The sequence below is a fragment of the Athene cunicularia genome (assembly GCF_003259725.1).
Source record: "Athene cunicularia isolate RWA chromosome 3 unlocalized genomic scaffold, athCun1 chr3_part1, whole genome shotgun sequence".
Taxonomy (NCBI): domain Eukaryota; kingdom Metazoa; phylum Chordata; class Aves; order Strigiformes; family Strigidae; genus Athene; species Athene cunicularia.
In genome coordinates, this window is record NW_020799097.1 from 5715349 (window position 1) to 5736656 (window position 21308).

At 35.7% G+C, this 21308-nt stretch overlaps 1 protein-coding gene across 10 annotated transcripts in view; it reads right to left on the reverse strand.

The window, feature by feature from the left end:
- Positions 1-21308, reverse strand: part of SUPT3H (SPT3 homolog, SAGA and STAGA complex component) — a 276805-nt gene that overhangs the window by 179189 nt on the left and 76308 nt on the right. The gene's annotated exons all lie outside the window — the stretch shown is intronic.

Here is a 21308-nt window from a genome sequence, read left to right on the forward strand (position 1 = left end):
AGGAACAACCAGACATTTGGCTTCTAGAAATATGCCTACTTACACCAAACTTGCAGCAACAGAAATTGGTTCTTTCTCTGGATAAAGTAAGGAAGTATCTGTCAGCAATATTTACAATTTAAGAAAATAAGTTATATAGTTTTTCTTGAATACTAGTCAAAATTTCCTGAGCAGATTCTTGAAATGCAGTGGGACATCACTGCAGCTAAATCTGGAAAAGCTGAATAAATGAAATTTATATGTTGCATTGAAGAGCTCTTTGGTGCTGAACATCGGCATAATTTATACACAATGAATTATTTCCTTAATTCGATGCACTTGAATGTGCATGCCCAGCATTAGGAACATTCTAACCTCTGAAATGAAAGGAAATAGCATCGCCGCTCTACCAACAGCAGGCATGTACCTCTTAATCTTAACAAGACCCTATCCTAAATATTAAAAAGGTCGTCTTCACTAGAAAACCCAAAAGTGGTGAATTTGGGCTCGAGTCCTTCAAAGACATACATAAGTCTGTAACAGCAAGTAAGGAGAAGCCTGTTAGAATTTACTGGCACAGCTCCAAGTGTTGAAGTTCAGCTTGCTCTTAAGGATAAAACCCTGCTAACATATATGTGAGTTTGCTTGATTTGAGCCACGGAAGCACACCCACCGTCTTAAAAAGGAACTACTCTTGCACGTAACGTTTGGCACATGCCAAGCCTTATGGTACAAACCCTCTGGAAGAGGGTCTGTCTTCCTAGCTGCACAAAGCCATCATAATCATGTGGTAGTGCTCAGACAGCCCAGTCAACACAAACAAATAAAATTACTCACAGAAACTGCATTAAACAGCATTTAGAGTTGCGAAAGCCTGCATCCATAAATTGGGAAATAAATACCAGTCTTAAGGTGGACTGTTTGCCTTAAGACAACACATATTTTTTTCCCCTTTCAACTGGAATAATGCCTGCTTCTGTCCCAGCCCGCTAACGGGCCCCTGGTGCCATGCTGTTATCCTCCCGGTCCCTGGCTTCTCATCTCCGTTTCATGCCCCTCGTCCAGCAAAGCGTGGTCTCCTTGCCCCACCAATCCATGCCTCGCACCCTCCAGGCACTCTACAGCTTTCCCAAATAATCACTTATGGCAAAGAAATGAGAATCAGGGTTAAGACAAAATCCTGTGTTCTTCCCCCACAACATGGAGGGAAGCATGTTCAGCTCCAGCAACTGAGTGTATAGTCTCTGCTTAAGTGCGATCCCATTCCTCACAGAGCAGATGCCTGCTCTCACTTTCTTTTAATATGCTCTCCATTTTAAACAACCTAACCATTTTATGCTCCCTCCCTGGTTCTGGGGTACCAGAGAGAAGGTGTCACATAGTCTCTTCGAGCTGCCAGAAAAAGCATTTGTGACACTCCCACAGCCCTGAGCTCAAGCGTGCTCCGCAGGGATGCAACCGTCAGACCATTTCCCTGCCCAGCTAGCAACCTTCCATTGAGTATGCGCAACCAGTCTCTTTTCGGGACATCTTTCCATATGGGAGATTTCAATTCAAATGGTTATAGCATGGCAAAGCTACTGAAACAGGAACCACAGCAGGTCAAGGGACATTAAAACAGGCAGTGGTGCTGATCTGAGCCATACTGACACCATGGCTGGGGTCTTTGTATGAACACATCTATGTATTTCTGTTCTGAGAAATTTAGATCATTTAACAATAAACACAACAAATTTCCTAAGTAATGCTGAATCACATGTTTCATAGTTCATTAAGAACATGTTGGGCTATCCAATGGGAGCAACAATAAATATTTCACAGGATGAAGCAAAACTAGTGTATGGCTAATTTACTTATTTTTTTAATCATATGCATCTTTCTACCATGCAGAGAAGCCTCCTGAAAGAAGAGCTGCAGAGACACAGAATAAATGCAATCATAGAAATACTCTCAAATAACTATCTTGTTAAAATGTTGAGAAGGTCAGCAAATTGGGTTTTTTGTTTGTTCCTTAAGGCTGGTAACAATTACAGAGCATATTAATTGCCTAATACAATGTGAAAATATGGATCAGTTCTAACCAAGGAGATGTCAGCTTTAAAAAAAAAAAAAAAAAAAAAAAAGAGAGAGAGAAGAGTGATAAAGGTATGTTATAATTTAACTATTCTGACTATTTCCAAGAAACACCTTAAAAGAGAAATGCCTAGATAAGCTAGGCACAATATTTCACATTTTTTAAAAATCACAAATTTAATGTAGTATGTGTTAAGTAAAATCTACTTTGGCTAAATACTAGGAATGATGTCTTCTATACTAATATCTGTGTTCTTAACTAATCCCAACATAGACTTATTAATTTCTTATTTCTCCTCACTTAACGCTAAAGTTTTTCTTTCAATAATGAAATATGTAACACGTCTCCCATTTCCCTCTCCCTATTTTTTAAAGTTCCATAAATAAAATACGTTTACCTATTAGGCATATAAGGCATATATAAATCAGAAATTCTGCAGAACAGACCTTTGGAACTCGTATTTTTAGAGATCAGTTAAAAAATATGTTACTTTAAGACCAAAGTCTTATTTATATGAGTTTGTGGCTTAACTGACAAGTATTTTTCTGTGACAAGTAAGGGCAAACAGTTTGTATCTTAAATACCATACTCCAGTTTTCAACCCATGTAGACGTCTGGAAGGGAACCAGTCAGTAAATTATATTATATCCCACTGACAGTCCATGAGATTCATTACTTCTACCAAAGACAAAAGAAAAAATATGGGAGAGGTGTGGGAGGATCAAAAATATTTGCAGCTCACACGATTGCTTAATCAAAGTAAACAGACATCTATTTTTAAAAATACAAATAGCAGTTAGTTCTTGGTTTAAATGCGAAGGTGGAATATAAGCAATAGCTTGCTACGGTTTTATGTGAGGCCATAGGCTAACTGTTTCTGTTTTACAAGCTGCCAGGAGTTTGACCTCTTTAATTTGCTGGGAGACATGGAAACAGCACCTCGAAAATTATATTTCTTAGCTAGTATGAATATTTTCTCTCTGCATTTCTTTTACATGAGTTTATGTAGTATTTATTCACAAGAGATTTTCTTATTCTTAGATAGTGGTCTCTCACACATGACAGACTTCATTGATCTAGAAGCCAAGATGTACAGATAATTGCAGTCAAAGCTGCAATTTAGCCTTTTTAATTCAAAAGTAACATCCGAGAAGGAACATTTCTGCATGAATTAGAATCTGAAGCTAAATAGTACTTTCTTTTCTTTCAGTAACCTCTTCAGTTAACAGCCCAACTAGACATTTACAAACCGGATTTCACCTTTACCATAACTGATTCCATATGAATAAAGACAAATTCAGATTTATTTTTGTAATACAATTACAAAATTACAAATACATTAGATTATTCATAACTTTTTAAAATCAAACTCATCCAAAGTTTATGTGTACAGAATATTACTTCTACTATACAAGATGCAGACAGTCCCTTCTCTCAGTTCCAAATGAGAAGCCAAGTAAATACCATTTTGAACTACAATACTTGACTGAATTTCCACATGAAGGTCACATTATATTCTACAGAACAAGAAATTTGAAATGAGGCACTAGATATGTGGCATTTTTTTTGTCTTAATTGCACTCTTCTAGTCTAACAAACGGTATTGTATTAAAAGTTACTCATGCTGTCGCATTTTACAAAAATTACTAGTAGTTCAAAATTTTTAGAAGTAGGTAATTTTTTCACTGAGCTCTATCTTTTCCCCTGAAAACACCCACACAGACATCATTTCAGCTTGGCAGTATTCATAGATATGCTTCAATGGGAAAAAATTCCTTTGTTTTGACTGAAACTGGAAAGTGAGGAGCTGGGTATATCTTTGGAGCTAGTAACTCCTTTGAAAATGCTGCATGCATCGCAGCGCTTTCAGCAGTTAAATTGAAATTTATTTCCATGACACATAAAAACATTCCATTTTTGTGAAAATAGGAGAAAACTCTTTATAAACTTGGTAGCTACAACTGTAAAAATATTTTAAGCTGATGCATAAGAGAACATGTTTTTATTCCGCAGGCTTGTATTATGGGAAGCTTAAATACAGATTATCTCATTCAGTAACTCCCCACTTTACAGTAGTAGCAATTCATTCTAATTGCTTGGGTAGCACACTCAGGAAAAAGAGTATTTTTCCTTTTCACTGAATAATGTTTCATGTTCGGTTAAATGCAGGAAGTTACACCAACATTGGAATGCGATTGTCTGCAACTGCAGTTACTTCTTATTCATAGGTTTGTGTTTAGCTAAATATTAAACTGTTGGGCATTCAGCATTACTTCTCAAAATATCTTAAACTTCTAGCCAGCTAAACTAAAAAGGAATCCATCCACTACAATCAAGATAATTTTAAACCATGCATAATCATTTTTCACAGAATTTTTATCCTCCTGTATGGAGCGGATTAGAGTAAATGTAATTCACACATGCTGTTTCTTATTCAGAGGAAAACACAGAATAAGGATGTGGAGAATTTCTAGCCAAATCTTCATTCAGATCCAAGATCCACGGACGCCACTGTAATTGAGAGACATTCACAACCAGATAGCTGTAGACTTCATTTTTGTTTAAAATAATACCTCTTCTACATGAGTTCCAACTAAAACATTAATGTTATTTAACTTCTAGCAAGCTGCCTTGAGCTGAATTTACAACAGATTACAGTTTCTTGTTTTAATTTCGTTCAAAAAGGACACTGCTTAAAACCGTATACTTATGTTCACATCTAGATTATGTAAACGTGCTGCTTCTTTTCAGACTACTATAAAATTATGTGTAACTAATAACATTCTTCTTTCGGAATTTGACTTGCCTGGCAGTTGACAATGGAAAATGAACTATTCCTCCCATACCTCAATCCATACACTTTACTATGCAAGTTACTCAAGTTCATCCTGCACAGCCTAAAAGTGCCTACTCATAACACTTAGCGTCTCAGGAATCTGAAATGTGTAATTAACTGTCAAAAAAAGCAGTTTTATTGCCTTCAGATTTCAAATAAATTGTGATTTAGTTCCACTGTTCTGACATTCTGCACTGTACCAAAAATAATTATTTTAAAAGCCATATGCACAATTTGTATAATAAGAGGGGATACAGTGTTTGAATTATACCGTATTAAAATGAGTAAAGTAAAAACAACCCCAAAAACTATTAAAAGATGCATAGCTGCACAGTGTTTTTTACTAGGGCTCCTCACCTATATGAGATGCTTATTTTAATTTTTAAACCATTATCAATTTCATATTGTTTAGACTGCTAGCCTACAAAGAAGAACACCTGACTAAAGTACCAAAATAAGTTGATTTCCAAGCTGACCTAATTTTAAAATTAACTCTAAAATAACAAAGAGCAGCTTCCTCAGCTATTCCATACATACTCATGTGCTGCTTCTCAGCTTCACCAAAGGACACTCCCCCAAACATCTGCAGCTGACTGAAGTCACTTCAGTACTTTTGATTTCTGATTTGAAAAATTTTTACAAATACTTACAAGTTGTGATTGGAAAATACCCATAGAGACAATCACACATTAAAATTATTTCATCCGTTTATCCTGTTTCTGATTTTCCACACATAGAATATTTGTAAAGCTTTCTTTTTTTTTTCCCCCCCTAGGATTTATTTAGAATTGTATTTAACCATGCCACCTTCCGTGTAACTTTTAAGCAAAACACCACACTTGAAACTGATGTTCAGATGCCAAAAGAAAGGGGTATGCTTTGTGCAGTGACTTCAGTCCAGTTTCATTTGGCATAACAGAAGGGATCATGCTTCTCAGAATTCATGGCAAAACCAGCCTAATACCCAAACACAGCGCTTTCTTATATACAGCTTCATATATTTACAAGAAAATAATAGTTTAGAATAAATATACTCATTTTAGAAATACAGTCAAACAGCTTTTGACACAGGGTATCCATACATTAGCATTTAATATTCAGAAATCTGCAAAAATAAGCTCAGATGGCATCTATTGCCATAAGCAGAAACGGTGAGAAGTGGTGAATGATGCAAGAAGGATCAGTGACTCTGTATCTCTGCCTCATGACAACGTTTTTTAGAAAACCAAAAATAGGCTGCTTAAGTATTTATTTCAAAAAAATATTTTCCTGCTCTAATAAAATTTACATAAAATTCCTTTTTAGAATTTTAGCACTATGTCTAAGGTAGCAGTAGCTATTACTACACTATAATCCTGGCATATGTTCCATCGCATGCTTAAATTTGATTTATTAAAAAATTATTTCATGGGTACATGCTGAGGTAAGTTAAAAGAAGTCAAATCACTGAAAATTCTATGTTGCTGGAACACTGAAATTCCAAAAAGATACTCCAAAGGAAAAGTATTTTTTCCATAATTTTAAGTTTCAACCACTTCCCTAAATTTTTCTAAATTACCACACTTGAAAAATATAGAAATTCACAGTTAAATAACATCTTAGAATGCCAAGCTAAATCTTAAAGTTGCTTTTCTATCTTTTAATAATCACTAAACAAGTTTTCTCCTCACTGAGCTACAAAGTATTACAACTATTATATTTTTTTAATTTGGATCAATATGGACTTTATTCCTAATCCACTTTTGAAGCACTTCTTTATTATGAGACCAATAAAAACATTTGGTTTTGTTATGAAGTCTTATTTAAATGCATTTTAAAAATATATATGAAACTGAGAAGTAGCATTTCTGAGCAAAACATTACTATTTAAATGACTAGCAAAGAATAAAACAGTACTTGAAAAAAATCAAGTTTCTTCTTTTGCACCTCTTAAGAGAGTTAAGCTGTAAAAATACCTATAGATATCATAAAATAGCTAAAAATTTACTTAAAGTTATGTTCCACTGTGATCAGCGATTTTAAAAGTGAAAATAAATGACATTATCACGTGACAGGCCAGCATGAGACACGTAGCTTTAATATTGATTTGAAATACCCATTTTCAAGGAACAGTTGAAATAACAGGGGCTAAACGTTCAATGTTTGAAGTAAGTACTGCTAGAAATGGCAAAAAAAGTGTCAATGGAAATTCAGCCACCACACAGACTCTTCATTTTCCAACATCAATATACTGAAAAGAAGGTCTCAACTTCAATACTCACATTCAAAAATTATGTTAGCAGCACAGAAACCTATGCATTTTAAATTTCTGTATTTGTTAAATTTGTTTTATTTTCTCTGCAGTACATTGCCCAGGAAGGAAAATAAAACTGGTAACCTCTCAGTACTTTAATTTATGATGCCACAATTCAAATCACAGCAAGTAAGATTTCACATAGTCAGCACTAAAGTAATATCTGTAGACACTAAATGAAACACGAATTAAAGAGAAAAGGAAAAGAGATACCATGCACAAGGTCAACTTTACAATTAAATGAAAAATACATGGTGTTGTAAATCAGACTAAAAGTATTAATTACAGTATATTTGACTATGAAACATTCTACCCAATGATTTTTAAACTGTAGCATCTCAGAAGAAATTTGAGTTAACAACAACAGAATAACTTTTACAAGGGGCCATTACCCTATAGAGAATTAAACTACAAAAATCTCATTATTCTTCACAGGAGCCTCTTCTATCTGCTCATTAAATTTATACTACAATTTCTCCTAATAATTTTCTGTCCTCTCATGATTCCACACCACTCCCAATCCATGCCACTCTAGATGTGTAGGACATTCAGTTGGGAAAGGGTACAAGCTAGTTCCAAAACACCTCCCTACCAAATATTCACTTTAAACCATAGTTGGATAAAAATTGCTCTGTGAATAGATCTAACAACTCCAGTTTTCCATAATTTCTCCATAAACGTGCCTGTTATGAAGGGACAGGTTCTCAATTTGGTACCTATGACTTTTGTGTCTGGTAGCACCTCGGTCCAGCTCAATAGGATCAAGGCATAGAGCTACTAAATCCCTCTGGGGCATGATACCCATTCTGTGGATGCAACACAAACCCCTGGGATGAGGGCACTCTGAAAAAACAGGCATTATTAATATGGTCCATACTATATTTAACTTTTCTCTGGAATATATGGGCAGAATTCAAGTGTCTGTCTTCCCCAACCTGTTTGTAGGCAGGAGACAGATGGGGGACAGATGCCCACTTCCCCAGAACAGGCATTTCTAAGCATATAGTTAAGGAAGCAAAGCTGAGTATGCTGTAAACTATCATACTAAATACAATTATAGAATAATTTAGGTTGGAAGGGACCTCTGATCACCATTCAGTTTAAATTTCCACAGGAGGTGGTAAACTATCTAAGTTATATAATGAGTCCTCAAAAGCTTACAGGACTTAACCAATGTCTGAGCCTCAGGTAGCTTTCAGTGTCCAAATCTCAACCCAGGCTGATTAAATTTTGCCTAATGCTACAGTTAGTTTTTCATTAATGCAATTCGTAAGTTCACATATATTGAAATTTCCATTTTTCTGCCTCAAGCATTCTTTATGAATGCCATTAATGGAAACCTACTGACTTGCACAGTCCAGTGTCTTGCCATGGCAAATAAACATCAACTATAAAGCCAGCTGCAATCTGAAATGCTCCACCTTCATTTCCAATACAGCACAGTAACAATTTGTATATTCCAAAATCCATTTGTCTTTATCCCTACTAGCAGACGGTATGTAATTAATTTTCCACCTAAACTCCTTAAAAATGTCTTCTGGCTTGTTCTCTTACTTGAAGTTTTCCAAGCACTGATGAAATCACTGTACACTGCTATCACTTCAAGGCATACATGGGTACTTAATCTTTCCAGGAAAAGATTTTTTCAGTGGTTTACCCTCACCTCCAAATTCAAATTTTCTTTACTTAACTCTCACATTGTAACTGTGTCCCTAGGAAAACTGGCAACTTGTTTCCTCCTGCTCAACAGCTTCTTTCTTCCTATTCTTTCTCCAGCATTAAACTTTTTATCACTTCCTTCCCAGGGCTACTCTGGACTCATCATTTCCATGAAGACTCCTACATAATATCATTAGATCCAACAAACTGTTTGTTCATGAAAATATACTTGCTTTATTTTTACTTTGGAAGGTCAAGTAGGACTAAGAAATCACAATCTCCTACCCATGGAGTGTTAAATTTTCTGTGAGTGGCAGACTTAATGAGTTACCTTCTCTTTGACAGCTGAATGGATTTTTTTGCTTATTAGGTCAGCTTGGACAGTAAGATTTCCAAAACAAGGTATGTCTTATTTTTTTTCTGAAAATACCATAGACTATAAAGGTACAATACAAAAATTAACTTAAATTATGAGGTTTTTGAGGCCAGTCACAACAGCGAATGTGAGAAGAGCCCAACTTCAAGGGACATCATCATGCTGACAGTGAACAGAAAGAGAACATTAAGAAATCATCTAACACTTAGCACCTCTGAAATATATTGTTACTTACAGAGAACAATACAGATAAACTCATCCTTTAGGGTAGCTTTTAAGTGTGCTGAAAATTCAAATACCAGGTTTATCACCTGGTTTGGACAATTTTTACTGGTTAACTATTTTAAATGACTACACAAATACTAGTAATAAATAAAACAAAAGCTGTAAGACAGGATGTTTCACCAAACTGATGATGAGATGTAGAGACTTTTTGCTTTGCTTCCTTCTCAAATTTTATTCTGTGTCTCAAAACTTATAGGAAAGGATGATCCTCAGCTTATCAATATATGTTAAACCAAAAGCCCTACGTCATATCCCACAAAGAATATCCTACTATAAATTTGAATATGTTTGTAAAAGCCAGTATATCTGTACTCCTCTGAAAACTGGTTGTCACCTACCAAACAAACGAGGTGCCCCAGACCATCCACATCCATCCCAGTAGAGAACAGAGCATTCAGACATGCCCATGTCTTTGCCAGCTATACTAAACAACAGTGTAATATTTTTACAATCCCTCCTAATCACTTGCAAAGTATGGCTGATAAAAAGATGAATGAAACACATATTGACATACATACTGATTAATATAATTTCTTAAGTTAAATTTTGCTGTACCATAATAAATTTAAGGAACCAAGAACACACTGTCAAAACTTTATAAACCTGAAAATTAAAGCTTTATAAACCAAAAAAATGCCAATATAATGACAGCAATTAACTGCAGAAAGACATTTTAAACACTAAAGCTATGTATAAATGAGCAGCATGGCTCACAGTGACAGTATCTAGCCATTTAATGACCACCCAAGTACAGAGAAGCTTAGAATCCAGTAACATATTTCCTACAACAATCTCAAAACTTTGTGACCACACACAGGCTGCGTGGAAAAAAAAAAAAAAAAAAAAAAAAAGGAAAAATATTAAGGAAAACAGTCTAACAATTTAAACAAAGAGAAGTTTATAAATGTGTTTTATTAAAAATTCCTAATTGATAACATCCAAGAGCCTGAAATATGAGTAGAAAAAGTGAGCCATGGAAAAGTGACAGTAACATGAGGGGACACAAACCATTTCTCATTTTTAATGAAATCTTCACTGAAAGGATTTAAATGTTACCATGAAACTGAATTACAAGTGACATTCAAATATACAGTTACATGCTTTCTAACTATATGTCAGGCAGATCAGCATTAAAATACATTGACATAACTCCACATAGATACAAGTGTTGTATGTAGAATACACAAGTTTGAAAATCTGCTACTCAAGATGCCAAAAATAGCATCTCTAAGTATGATCTCTAAGTACTGCAATACAAAAAAATATTTTTGCATTACAGTAACAACCTGAGGACTGAAAGGGATGACAGAATCATAGAAAGGTTTGGGTGGAATGGACCTTCAATGATCATCTTGTCCAACCCCCCTGCCATGGGCAGGGCCACCTTCCACTAGCCCAGGTTGCCCAAAGCCCCGTCCAACCTGGCCTTGAACCCTGCCAGGGAGGGGGCAGCCACAGCTGCTCTGGGCAACCTGTGCCAGGGTCTCACCCCCCTCACAGGGAAGAATTTCTTCCTTACATCTAATCTAAATCTACTGTCAGTTTAAACCTGTTACCCTTCATCCTATCCCTAACACCTCCTGATGCAGAGTCCCTCCCCATCTTTCCTGCAGCCCCTTTCAGCCCTGGGAGGCCACTATCAGGTCTCCCCAGAGCCTTCTCTTCTCCAGCTGAACCCCCCAACTCTCTCAGCCTGTCCTCACAGGGAGGTGCTCCAGCTCCAGAATAGCTTTGTGGCCTCCTTTGGACTCACTCGAGCAGGTCCGTGTCCTTCTGATGTTGGGGGCCCCAGAACTGGACACAGGACTCCAGGTGGGGTCTCACCAGAGTAGAGTAGAGGGGAAGAATCCCCTCCCACGACCTGCTGGCCACACTGCTCTTAACACAGTTGGATTTCTGGGCTGAAGGGGGCAAGCACAAGCAAGCAGAATTGCAAACCATGCGTAGATAGTCCAAAAGGCCCACAACAAAATTTTAAGATAAATTGTAATAGCAGCTAGCTATAAAAACAGATGGGTAGATGGAAATAGTTGGAAAACAAGCAGATTTGTAAATACTGAGGAGTAATCATGTTTCATTACCTGCCTAATTACTATCAGCAGTGGCCGCTAGGTACTATATCTAAGGCAGTGAAAGAAATTTGAATTCTTTAAGAATCATGCTTATAAATATCCATGCTCCTCACCTTGACTTCTTGCTCCTTTCTAGCGCTTCAGATGACATCCTTTTTTGCTGCAAATCTTAGAACATTTCTTTGCTTCATGAAACACTTCTGTTCCTCCACCTAAATTTCCTTCATTTTGTAGAAATAAGGTCCTTGGAGAACCACAATTTCACTGACTCTTCTAATCGCACTTGATCTTCCCTCATCTGTGTGGGATGGCTCTTAATGGCCAATAGCGTTCATCAACATTTATTTCTCCACTGCTGCTAAAATCTACTTATCACCTTAAATACAAACTTTTATATGACAGTACCAAACAAGTAAAATTGAAGGGTAGCATGAAGACAATATAGATAATTTTATCTTATACATACTGTGAATAAAGAACAGCTTTTTAGTAAGCTATAATTTTAGCATACAGTATACATCCCTATTATATAAATATATGCTTCAGCAATTTTAATGAAAAAATTAAATACTCAGATTTTGTTCTAGATCTACATGGCGCTAGGGAATAAAATTAATCCATATTATATATAGGAAACTGTTTCCAAAGTACAGTACTATACGTGTACAAAAAAATATTCCAATGTTGGACTTTACCAATAATTTAACTATACATATACACAGGACTTGGGGCTTTTTTTAGACTTGTCATTTGAAAGTTAGGACTATATTCATTTTCTTCTCCATCTATATACATTTTCTATAACAACATGACACTAACTATAGGTAAGCAGAGTATTTTATACAGTGTTAAGCACTTAAAAATGTGTTTCTAGTTTAGAATTATTTTTCTAACATGTGGAAAAGCCTTGTATTACCTGTAGTATACACTAAAATACACCAGTAATACAATTCTGCTACTATAGATCACATACCTTTTTTCTTGATTGGCCAAGTTCCTCAGAAAGTATGTAAAGATACCTTTTTTTTCTGTCAGCATTGCCTCTATGCTTGTGTGTTAAAAGAATTAAGCTACAATTAAATAACCCAGTGTTTTCCTTTATAGGAGAATTCCCCCATTAAAAATACTAGAAATGCAGGTGTTAAAAAAATCCCCAAATCTTGAAAAATGTGACTATTTAGTCTCCTGATGCTGATTTATTTCATTGGCTAGAAAAGGTATTTATACTCATCTACACTTTGTGGTAAACTTGCTGAAAATAAAAACTATTATTTCAGATCACTGAAACGAAGTGTTTGCTTAATTGAGTATTTAATCAAAACAGTCTCCAGTCTTCTTGAGTTGGCCATAGAACTTTTAACTCCTACATTAATACTCTCAGCTCCAAACCAGTTCTATCATGGTGAGCTACACTTTCAAAACCAATTATTAACACATAATTGATCAGCAAGATTGAATTTCATGTCTTAAGGAAGAGGCCTTTTAGGAAAGAAAAATCTCTTATTTTGGGATATCTTCTCCGTCTTAAAATTCACCACATACACAACTTGATCAAAGAGATATTTCCATCAGCAACTGAGCAACATACTCAACTGTTCAGCATCATAAGGGGAAAAAATAACAACCTGTGGTGTACTATTATCCACTTAAAATAAATTCCAGCCTTGAAACATGCAACAGCATCATAAAAGTAGCACTCTTTATTATCTCAGACTACCAAAATGAACAGAAAGCTTGAAAGTGCTTACAGGGTGGTTTCCAAATATCCTGATGGAGACTATTTACAGGTTAGTTAAGACTTTATTGAATGCCAAAATTTAAGGAATAGGAAAATGTAAATAACTGAAATTTAGCAATGGTTTTCCAGATAATGATCCAAGAATGGAAATTCTGAATAAGCCTTTAAATACCAACGTGCTGATATGTATAAAATATAATGGTCTCTAACAGCCAGTACAAAAAGAATGGAAAAACATAATCAAGCTATGCTAAATAAAGCCTCCTGAGTTAGCAAAACAGATTTTACATAGCTTTCAAAGGAAAGCATTTCAAGAAAGGATCTTTAATTCCTATTTTTTTTTCAAATTCACTATGTATAGTTCTGAAACAAAGTCAATCAAGCTTAAAATAAAGTTTTGCCATAAACTTGTAGCGACACCTCTATGCAATACCTGCATAAACACTTCTAGAGTCATAAGAAGTGATGTTCACAAACATGACTTTTTATTCAAGTATTAGCAACACTAACCATTTATGACAAAAGCACAACACATCCCCAGAGGACATTATCATGTATTGAAGGACTGAAGGCACCTGGTTTACAGAAACATGTGTTTTTCATCTTTACCTGGATATTCACCTGATACAGAGCATCCTAGTCAGTGATGTTGCAAAGATTTAGCAGCCATTATTTCTTTCCTGCTTTTTCCCCTTAGGAATTAGGGTTATGGATTCTAGTTATCAGAGAATTTGGGACAGGCTTTTCCAAACCAGCCTGTCTTTGAAAAGCAAGGAGTCATCTGCTTTAGAAGAATTTGTTGTAACCATGCTTGGTGACCACCTAGTGTCCATTGACAACAACAAAAAAAACCAACTAAGCTATACCAAAACTGGAATAGGGACTTTGACAAGTACCTCCAGCACTTGAGACTGAAAGAGTAAAATGGCCAGTGGCAGATGTATCTGCACAAGTAGACTTACCACAATCAAAGGTAGTTTACTGAAGTTGGAAAGTGGGAGAGATGACAAATGCACCCACAAGTCAGATACAAGAAGGGCAGTATTGTTTCTCAAAAAAAAAAAAAAAAAAAAAATCTCATCATTATTCTTGGTATCTGTTTCTTGCAGAAGTTTAGTTTGAAAACCTAGAATAAATCCTTGCCGTTTGCACGCTGTGAGATAACAAGTGTATTTCACTGTTTGGTACAATACTTCTATTTAAGGTGCCAGATTCGGCAGTACAACATAAAACAAGATTCCACTGCTGTCTACGAGTGAAGACTAAAATCTGAAAAAGCTTATAATTGTACAAAGCTTAGAAACCCATTGTTTATAACAGTAGAAAGGGCTGAAGCTCATGAAATTGGCAGTATGTTGCTCTTCGGTTGAGTCTTTTACATAACCATTCCTACTAAAAGACAATCCCCTACAAATTCTTTTCTTGTAGGCTTTTCTGGCCCTCATACTAAATACTCTGCTGAAAAGGAAAATACTATTATTTCACTGAAAAACTAGTCTCATGCAACAGAGGGCATGTGATAAATGAAGGAAATTACTTTCCAGAATCTTTAAACTAAAGATTAGAGCTTACATGACTAGATGTAGTTTCTAAGGGTCCCTATTTCTCTTCCTTAAAAATAGAAATTGGACAGAATTAGCATTACAAGCAGAAACTTCTGCTGAGAAAAAGCAAACTTTCATCCAAAAGCTTCTGTTCATTGCATATACTAAACCTTTAATCTGGTCAATTAGAAAATTGCTTGATTTCATTGTCTTCTAAATTGAAATAAATAGAATTCTGTGCCATACAACTGATTAATGTTAATTTATTCAAAATTCAGCCAAATTCCATAAAGGCAACCTGTGATAAGAGAGCATCTTGAGTTACATTTGGGGGATCAGACAGGCCCTGAACAACTTTACAAGACACTGGTCAAAGGTTTTAGTTTGTGGTTACAGCTGTACTTTTTTTGTATGCACACGGGGTTTAAGGAAAAGGGTTACAAAAGGTGAATTTTCTTATGCTAATTGCATTTTGAAAATAAACATTGAGCTTTAGAGTATGACAGATATTTTTAGGGAATTTATACAATAAGAAGGTAAGCAGAATATATTCTAAGCATAAAGTATTAAGTTTTTATTCTTGGCTTACTGGCAGTGTCTTCCAATTTTTTTAAAATACGAGTCTTAAGTGCTGATGTCACTTGTGTAATCAAAAATATCTACAAGATGACCTGCAGACCAAGTGTAACAGTCATACTGTACTTTTCTCACATGATCTACAAGGACTAAGTAGCTCTCAGAGCACTTTTATCCATAGTTGTTAGAGTATATTACCACAGATTTAGCATACTAAATATGAGGTTTATGACCATTTCATTTCATAAAAGGAGAAACAAAGTCATGTCTACATTAACAAGTGTAGGAAGTTTTGCATTTACTCTGTTCAAAGCCAGCAGGACATGAGTCAGTCCTGGTTCAGAAAACACTCACCTGCATTTCCACCACCATGAGTCAGTGCTAGGCTATTATGCCTCATAGAAAAATGACTGAACTTGATCAGGATTATACAACTAATCAGCCACTGACACAGGACAAAAAAAAAAAAACAAACAAACAAAAAAAAACCACTTTTTTTTTTTTGGTCCTGCTCAGAAAATCAGGTTGCATTATTTACCACACACCAAATAGACCAACTGTTGTTACTAGACTGTCTTACAGAAATAACAGATAGAATTAATTAACTTTTCCAACCAACCACTCCTTGTACTCAAAGATCAGGGAATTTTTATAACCATTAAAAGTCATGCTGTATAAGCAGGAAGAGGAGACTTACAGAAGTAAAGGACTTGCTGCAAGCTACTACTAAAAGTTTAGATAGGTTCAAACAGCAGCTGGATAAACTCAGGGAAGAAACATTCATCGAGAGCTACTAAAAACAAAGACACCTCTAGCTCAGGAAGTCTGAACTACACATAGCTAGAGGTTAGGAAAGCATCCTGTGGAAGTATCCCTGTATGTTTCCCCTTTTTCTCATATTCCTTCCTTAAAATCCACTGTTGGCCAGCACTGGAAGTGATATAACAGGTTAAATGAAGCTTTGGTCTGATCCCAGTACAAAGGTTAACAGTCTCAGCCTGGATGCCTTGGGAATAAGGCTTTGTATTTCCCATCCTACCTTTGAAGGTAGGATTAAAACCTATTATTGATAATTTTTCTCACAAGGTATTCCTAATATAAGATAGTTGATAGGCTAACCCAATTTTGTGCAACTGGTCACTACTGTTTTATGCCATTTAGTGGTATTTCTAAACAGGATTAATTTAGTGGATTAATTTAGTTTAGTGTACTTAATCTCATGTATTCTTATGGTTTTGTCTTTTTATTTGGCTTTTCCCCTGTATTTATCACATTTTTTAAATAAATGAGGAAAGAACTGAAGCCAAGTTTTAAACCTGAGTTATGTACATCTTCCAGATCTGTGGAATATATACTGTCATTAACGCAGGTAAAATTTGGAGTTCGGATTTGTATTTCATCTTCTTCCAAGAAATATTTGGGTCTCCCAGTTTACACTGTTCCACTACCCAAATAAACTGAGTCAAGGAAACTGCAACCCTGGTTAAGGTACTCCTCCCGAATGTCCTAAAACATTGTGATTTTTGAATTATTGCCTTACATGTCATGACCAAACAAGATGTTTAAATCAGAGCACAGAAACAGAGCCTCCCCTTCCCCACACAAATTTTCCCTTTTTTATTCATTGCATTAGATAAATGCTTTACTGAGCAATTGAATAAAGAATCTAGTACACTATACAAAGAAGAAAAATTGTTAATTTGCAAGTAGACACAAAACTAACCAAACCTCATAAACCAGCATCAAAAACCCTTCTGTACTTTAATCTCTTTTGTTAAATTGCTTTCAAACTCTCTATTTGCGACACACTACAGAATCTTCCACTTATTAAATACATAAAGTCCTCTAAGCACCAGCATCAATGTATATTATAGCTTTATCTGACAAATAATTTGATAGCAACACCAGATTTAGGCCAGTTTCAACCCAGGACGTGCAGTACTACTCAACTGAGATATATTTTATGAATTTGAGTCAAAGGAATTGCCCAATTCTCATGTGGTTTTGACATTGTTGTTGTGTTTTTGTTGTGTTGTGTTGTCATGTGTTTTTGACATTGACAATGTTGAAAAACAATAGTCTGCAGATCTAAGTCATCAGCCTTTGAGGAATACAGGTGTATCTGCTCACTCAAAATCTCAAATCTATGATGCTTACATATATGAGCTTCTTTCCCATATATATGGGGAGAAGGAAAAAAAAAAAAAAACACCATCCCTTGAAGTCTGTAAAATATGTGTCAGCACATCACAACAGAGTTAGGTTTAGGACACCCACTCACTGAAGTCGCATGTATCTGACAATACCAGGAAAGGACTGTGGTGCCATACCAATGACTGGAGAAGTACCAAACTGATATCCCTCCTTCAGTGCATGATCCTCTGCATCAGCCTGGGGGCAAGGCAGCAACAGCACTACTCTGCAAATGCCCAAGATGTTGATACCAACCTGGTAGGGATGAGAGAGTTAAATCTCAAGGCCACACCATTGCATTGAAAGCATGACACTCGGCAGGACTAAAAACTGTTACAGAATTAAACAAAGTGAAAAAATTCCAATGCCAACAGCTCACAGTATTTGCAGTCCAGTTCTGGAAAAAAGAGCTTAAACATACTTCACATTAAATACAAGAATCCTTTCAAATCTGTTAATAACGGATAGGTTAGCACCCCACTGTATCAATACAGGTTTTAAAAGTGAGAAATTGAAAAATAAAAACCGATTTGTATTTAACGTAGCTTAAATTATTTCTCTTTACTCTCCATACTTGTGGAGCGGGTTATGCCAACTACAGCAAGAACCTGAGTCAATGTGATTGACCTCGTTTAGCCTTCCACTTGTGCTTACATGAACCTGCAAAACAGCAGTCTCTCCTCTCACATGGCATCAACATGTCTACAATCTTAAAATTACTTTTAAAATAATAAAAAAAAATTGAGGCATGAGAAAGTGGCTGTTATTTCTGAGAGCACTGTTCTCTCCAAACGTTAAATTGAATTAACTCCTAGCAAAAATAACTAACGATATATATAAAGCTGATGAGAAAACACCACTAAGGGCAAAGAAAAACATTTTAAGCTTCAACACGTACTTGTGATCTGCCACTCTAGAATACTTTCTTTCAAAGTACCATTTTTGGAGACAAATCACAAACCAACGTTTTAGAGCTCACATATCAGTTAAATATTCATGTGTAGCTGAGCTTTTCACTTTACTTTTAAAACACTGACTAGTATAACACCACAAAAATGAAGATTAAAAAGATGGTTACTTGTTACTACATTTATTTTCATAAAAACATCACTTTCAGTTTATTAGCTGCTGTCTTCCCTTCCTGCTTATCTGCAAATTGTTATTTTCCACCTCAGTCTCCCCTCCTCAAATTGTCTTCAGAAACAGAGGGAATTCCCTTACCAAGGAGAAATTCTGTAACAATAAGAGGAATAAACAGTAAATTATTTAAAGGAATTCATAAAGGTCCTTCTGTTGCTCTTTGTCAGACTACAGCAACAGGACTCCTTAGAAAAAGCAAATGCTTGAAAAAGGACTGTTTTGTTTTCTATGGGACTGAAACTATTCCAGAACTAAGCTGACTATAAGTTACTGAAGCTGTACATTCCCTAACTTACCTGTGGTGTCTTAACCACATTTGTTACCCTTACCATATAACGATTTTCAGATCTGATTTTACATACAGTGCCACATTTTCTGACCATCACTGGCATTCCAGTATTCTCTCCACTACCCTGAATCTCTAAGGAAGCCTGCATGGATAATCCTAGCCAGACGCTTTTCTCACATGTATTTCTGCATTGCTTGTTTCAACACTAAACTGCAGTGAAGTGGAAAAAACACCCAATATCCTTTGAGTATCTTACAGCAACATAACCAAGATGCTGGGCACTGCTCAAGTACACTAGTACACATATCATCATGATGAAGGTACCTACAGCAATAGGATCCACTGGTGTGTACCATTTACCCTGAATAAACTAAACACAGGCAAGAAAGCTGAAAATTAAATAAAGAGGGGAACTAAAATGAAAGAAAAAATAAGCATATAAATGCTACTTACTTTTGTTCCAAAGGTTTCTCTCAATTTAGGTAGTCCAAGTGACAGTTTATAAGCATCTCAAGATTTTGGGTTTGTATTTATACAGTCATTTGTTTGCCTTCTCCCTCTGAACACCTCCTCTTCTTCTATAACCCTAATATTTAATAATCTTTACATCAATCACAAACGTGCTTTAACTTTGCTTTTATCACTAGCACTCCCACACTGCGAATGCTATTTCTCTCTTGGCCACAATCAGCTGTGATTATCACCTGCTTAGCCAGTAAGCACGGTACTAACTGTGATTTAAACATATGATTTATATAGAAATAAATATTGTCTTCCAAAAGATCATTCACCCCATCCATAGTAATTACATAGTTTTAAATGTCACTAAAGAGGCGCATAAAAAATAAAATTAATCAATGAATATTGATACATTATATATTATGTACTAACAGTCACCAGCTTTTCTAAATAGTACTAATCCTACTTCCAACTACTGTTAATTTCCTATATTCTCTAAGTTTGAGTGCAAAGGAAACCTCAAAATTTAAAGCTTTCCAGGCATGTGTTCATGATAGATCACTACACAGTCATAGCTGGGGAGGAGGGGAACACGAAACAGGAACAACACCCTGTTTTAAGCCCCCAAAGTCAAGCCCTGACATAGGAATGGGTGAAAAAAATTGAGTCACTTCTTAAACATAAAAAAGAAAAAAACATTAAACAATATAGCACAATAAAAATGTTCATGTTCATATGATCACCGATTCTATTCCCAAGTAGTTTCCTAATCAGAATTAACTTCCAGTGTAACATACACTGCCCTTTATTTACATTTGTTTATATGAATTAGTATTGCTAGAAGGGGTGGGAAAGGACTGCTTCCAAATGAAAAATAAAATTGTACAATGCTCCCTTTACATTATCTTCTTTCCAGTAACTGGACAAAATCCAGGAGTTTTCACCTTACAGGATTTATTGTCAATTAAATCTCATCATACCTGCAGAACCATAGAAAACAAAACTGCCAGTCAGAAGCACTACTTACAAGCATTTCAGCAATTTTCTGTTTTATTTTTTATTTAATTGTTCTACATCTAGGTACTAGACAGTGCCTGACCACAAACCAGCCAAGTGGTGCAATTATTCATACTCTTGGTAATAATCACGTCTGCATAGTTCCAGCATAAACCTGTAATTACACAGGCAGGATATCCCCAAGGCTTGGGAAACAGCATTAGTTTTACAATATGAATTTAACAAGCCGAAACTTATCCATGATTGAAAAAAATTTCAAGGAAAGCTTAAACCTTGCCAATTATAACTGAAAAACTAAAAATACATTGGTGACAAAAAACAGAATGTGAAGACAATGCTCACAACCTTTTTTTCAAAGACACCAGGCCACAGAGGCAATTCAACAGGATACAGACCTCGAGAGAAGAGGATCCAGAAGAGATGGTGGATTTTCACAGATCACCTTCTCCAAGCTCAAGAATGGTCCGTTACAATAAGCAGGAAATCAATAATTTCCTAAACAGAAAGCCTACCTGGATGAGCAAGGAGCTCTTAAACATAAAAAGGAACCACAGAAGAAGCAGAAGCAGAGAGAGGTGACCCAGGAGGAGCAGAGAGACACTGTCCAAGTAATGGGTTTAGGAAAACCAAAGCCCATCAGGAACATCTGGTGACAAAATGGGCATGGACTGAAATACAGAAAATTTCACTTAAATGTAAGGGGAAAAAAATAATAAAAAAAAGACCCTTATACTCTGAGGGTGGTCAACCACTGAAACAGGTTGCTAAGAGATGTTTA